The 4,756-nt window shown below is 30.4% G+C and overlaps 1 long non-coding RNA gene across 1 annotated transcript; it reads right to left on the reverse strand.

Moving 5' to 3' along the window:
* Window positions 1-784: 784 nt before the first annotated feature.
* On the reverse strand, window positions 785-2,804 carry LOC122852002. The gene is made up of 3 exons (XR_006373785.1): window positions 2,696-2,804; window positions 1,483-1,663; window positions 785-925 (listed from the first exon to the last, which is right to left on the reverse strand). It is a non-coding gene; the product is annotated as an uncharacterized LOC122852002 (long non-coding RNA).
* Between the last annotated feature and the right edge of the window lie 1,952 nt (window positions 2,805-4,756).

Below are 4,756 nucleotides of genomic sequence, written 5' to 3' on the forward strand. Positions count from 1 at the left end.
TTCACAGGGCAAATTTTTTACAATTTAGGGCTATTTTTTGCCGCTGATGGCGCTTGTAAAAATTTTCTTTATATATAGATTTTACATACAAAAGCTTCACAAGCGCCGTGAGTGGTGAAAAAAAGCCCTAAATTGTAATGCCCTGTGAATTAGACTGCAGACTGCACCCAGATAACCACATACCAGTAATCTACTGGTAGATACCGGTAATTTTCATTGGAAATCTACCAGTAAGACCTACCAGTAATCTACTGGTAGATAACTGGTAGGAACTACCGGTAATTCCTACAAGTAACCTACCAGTAAATTACTGGTAGTTCTTACTGGTAGATTACTGGTAGGACCTACTGGTAGATCTTACCAGTAATCTACCGGTAGATTACTGGTAGGACCTACTGGTAGATCTTACCAGTAATCTACCGGTAGATTACTGGTAGAAGATACCGGAAAGACTTACCAGTAATCTACCGGTAGTTTACTGGTAGTTTCTGCCAGTCAATTTATTCGCAGTTTGAAAACTAAAGATTTAGCTATTAATTGTATCAATATCAATATATGCTCGGTGACACAAAATAAATTCAAAGCATGATGATTGAACGTGAAATAAATGTAGAAACATATATAGTTTTGTGATGAATATATAATTTTATAAATAAATTTTTTGAATAAAATTTACATGAATAAATATATTGTATATTTTGATGAAAATTTTATAACATGGATTAAATATAATATAATTAATAGAACAGAAAAATTAATAATTTTTTGTAATATTTTTTTTTTTTTTAAATGTTGATCTATGCTGCTCCGGCTGTTTTAGGTTTTTCACCCCTACGATTTTTGGTACTTTTGAAAGCACATTGCATGAATTTGTTGAAATCTTCATCTGTAGGCTGACGTTGTCTAAAAATACGTGAAACAGCTTCTGAAAAACCAAAGAAGGGTGCTCAAATATTATTTTCTTTATTATTAATACATATGTAATATTTTTTTTTATAACAAAAACTTCCAAGGAGAAGCAGTAGCTAAAGAATTAATTTTGCCAGGAAAATTATGTTTTATAACATTAATTTCTTGTTATCTTTTCCTTAGTTCATTTATCTGTAAATAAAACACATGGAATTTTATTATTTATTAATTTTATTATTTATTAAATTCCATGTGTTTTATTTATTAATAATAAATTCCATGTGTTTTATTTACAGATAAATAGATTACTAAGGAGAAGATGTAGCTAAGAAATTAATGTTGCTTAAAACATAATTTTTCTGGCCATTATTATTTCTTAGCTACTGCTATTCCTTGGAAATTTTTGTTATAAAAAAAAATATTACATGTATTTTATTTATTAAATGAATAAATAAATACCAAGGACGAGCAGTAGCTAAGTAAAAGATGAGGCTCAGGAATTAAAGTTGCCAAAAAAATTATGTGGTAAGCAACATCAATTCCTTAGCTACATTATTTCTTCAGTTTACTTACTTTTGCAGCATTTGTAAAATCCCCCCTGGAGTAGGACAACCCTGTCGGCGTACAGTTTATTGTATTTCCAGATAAGATTTGGGGTGACGTTTTCCTTATCATCGAAACATTTTTTCCAGAATTGCGCAATTGTCTTCTTAGGACAGCTGCTGAACCCTCCCATCGAAGCAAGATACTTTGTCTAACAAAGAAAAAATTCAGTTATCAACGAATAAAAAATATTGGATGCATTGCTGATAATTAATAGTATATTGTGATACTAGGGGGTAAAGTAGGGTTTGATAAAATTCTGCTTAACCCCCTAATCTCACATATATTTTCCTCACGTGGGCATTTTTTCTACTTTTTAAACGCATTTGTTGTGGAAGTGAATTATTATCTCACTTTTCGCTGTACACGTCTTTTCACTTTAACCGAAACCTTCCGGTAAAATGATTTTTACGGTAAAATGAAAGTTACGCTTCCGGTAAAATGAAAGTTACGCACGATAAAGTAAAAAAGACGTGTGGAGCGGAGAGTGGGATAATAGTTCACTTTACCACCGCAAACGCATGGAAAAACGTAGTCAAGAAGACTAGAAATACAGGAGGACGAACTTGCCTCAAAAAACCGTTCCGCTATGTGGTCGCCGCATAATTGAGGGGCGCTAGTAGTACCCGGGTAACGTGCGCGACTTGTATCGCTTTTTACAATGCGCACAATACAAACATACTCTGACAAACATCATGTGTATATGCTCTATTAGTGTTTGTCAGGTATGTTTATTGACACGTGTAAAAAAAATCGCACGTTAGGCTACTAGCACTTCCCTCAACGGCATATAGCGGTTTATATACAGGCGAGATAGGGAGTAAGTCCTCCTGTATTTCTAGTCTTCTTGAACGTCGTACAAAAAATGCCTCAGAGAGGACAAAATTTTTTTCGCTTGGCAGTTTCACCTTGAAATACGGACATAAAGCTAGAAGCAGAAACAACGACAAAATAACGAAATTCTCTATGTAATCCCCCAGATTTCCGGTAAATATACCTGTCATCAATCAATTGGTAATCAAAAAAAAAAAAAAATTCATGAGTGAAACTGCAAACCGGAAAAAACATTTTGACAAAAGAATGCAGCCAGTTATTTGACACGATGTTGAATTGTTTACTCTGCAGTTTTTTTTAATACTATTTCTAAAAAATTCATGAAAACATAATAAAATAAAAAAATAACCAATTTTTTTTTTGTAATTCTATCACTATTTTCAAAATGATTGAAATCTTCAATATTAACAAATGGCATCCTGTCGGGCAACTCTGGAGAGACTTGATCAATATCTTGATGATTTTTGAATCGCGGTTTGCACAACCTTGGTCAAATTACTAAAAGAAAGAAGACCAATATTCATTTTATTTCAGTTGGATTTTAATAAATAAAAAAATAAATAAATAAATAAATAAATAAATAGCAGATGTTCGCATCTAATTAACCTGGCCTATACCATATTCTAAATCTCTAAAAAATTAACTATTGACTCAAAGAAAAATTTACTATAACATGATATATTGTAAAGTTACCTGATTGATGCTATGGATCTTTGTTCCATGTCATGAAGCTCATTTAGTATCTGCTGTGCTACATTCACCCTTCAGAATAGAAAATGAAAAAAAAAGTTGATTCAATTACGGATTTAGGGCGGATTTTTTTATTTAATCAAGTTGGTTGGACTACAAAAACAATATGTATCTAAGGGAAAATAATTCGCCAGTAATTTCATTATTATTAAATTCAATAAACAAGGATAATATGTAGCCAAGGTACAATATAGCTAAGGAATAGTAATTCCGCTTTTTTATCAAATTAAATAAAACAATCATCGATAATAAAAAGTGGTTCGTGGGTAATTTTTTTTTTATTAAATTGAAACATCAAGAATAATATGGAGCTAAGGAAAAATATAGCTAAGGAATAGTGAGTCATCAGGAACTTTTTTTTATTAAATGAAAACAACAATAATAATATATAGCTAAGTGAAAATTTTTTAGCTAATTAATATTCATTTATTGACGAGGTAGAAATGTAATATTTTTTTTGTTATTAACCCTATAAATTACAGAAATACAATGTATAATAATCCCTGATAGCCAAAGGTGTAGGCACTATTGTACACGCCAGTGCATGCACTGAATGTAGCCATCGTGCACACACCGTGTATGTAGTCAGTATTGCTGATTTTGTGTCACGTCTATGAATTCTCTATCTGACTGCACGCTGCGTCCACGGCGTGTACACGAAGTGCAGGCATTTAAAATACACATCAATGAGCATCGTGTATTCACCGTGCATTCATTGCGAGTATTTTTTTAATAACTTTTAAAATAGATTTAAAAATATACATATATATATTGCCACATTAATTCCTTAGCTACTGCTTTTCCTTGGACATTTGTATTTTTGAAAAATAAATTTACATGTAATTTATTTATGAAATAAATAAAAAATGTCCAAAGAAAAGCAGTAGCTAAGGAAAAGATGTAGCTAAGGAATTAATGTGACTAAGGAATTCTTTCCTTGAAACATAATTTTTTGGCAACATTAATTCCTTAGCTACATCTTTTCCTTAGGTACTGCTTATCCTTGGACATTTGTATTTTTAAAAAATAAATTTACATGTATCTTATTTATGAAATAAATAAAAAATGTCCAAGGAAAAGCAGTAGCTAAAATAATGTGACTAAGGAATTATTTCCTTAAAACATAATTTTTTTGCAACATTAATGCCTTAGCTACATCTTTTCCTTAGCTACTGCTTTTCCTTGGACATTTGTATTTTGAAAAAAAAAATTTACATGTATTTTATTTATAAAATAAATAAAAAATGTCCAAGGAAAAGCAGTAGCTAAGGAAAAAAAGTTAAAAAATTATGTTTAAAAATAATTCATAATCACATTAATTCTGCTTACATCTTTTCCTTGGACATTTTTATTTCTTTTATAAATAAAATACATGTAAATTTATTTTTCAACAACAAAAATCCCAAGGATAAGCAGAAGCTAAGAAAATGATGTAGCTAAGGAATTGCCAAATAAATTAATTCGTAGACTAGATTATTTTTACAGCATTATTTTCTAGTTCAAAAGAAAATTATTTGGTCAAATGGCTGTAAAAATAATCTAGAGTGGCAATTAATTCATTTGGCAACATTTTTTTCTCAGAACCATTTGCCGATAGCTTTTTTATTAATTCATTATGGTAAATGTATTTCAGGAAAGAATGTTTCCAAATAAATTAATT

The sequence above is a fragment of the Aphidius gifuensis genome, linkage group LG3 (assembly GCF_014905175.1).
Source record: "Aphidius gifuensis isolate YNYX2018 linkage group LG3, ASM1490517v1, whole genome shotgun sequence".
NCBI classification, from domain to species: domain Eukaryota; kingdom Metazoa; phylum Arthropoda; class Insecta; order Hymenoptera; family Braconidae; genus Aphidius; species Aphidius gifuensis.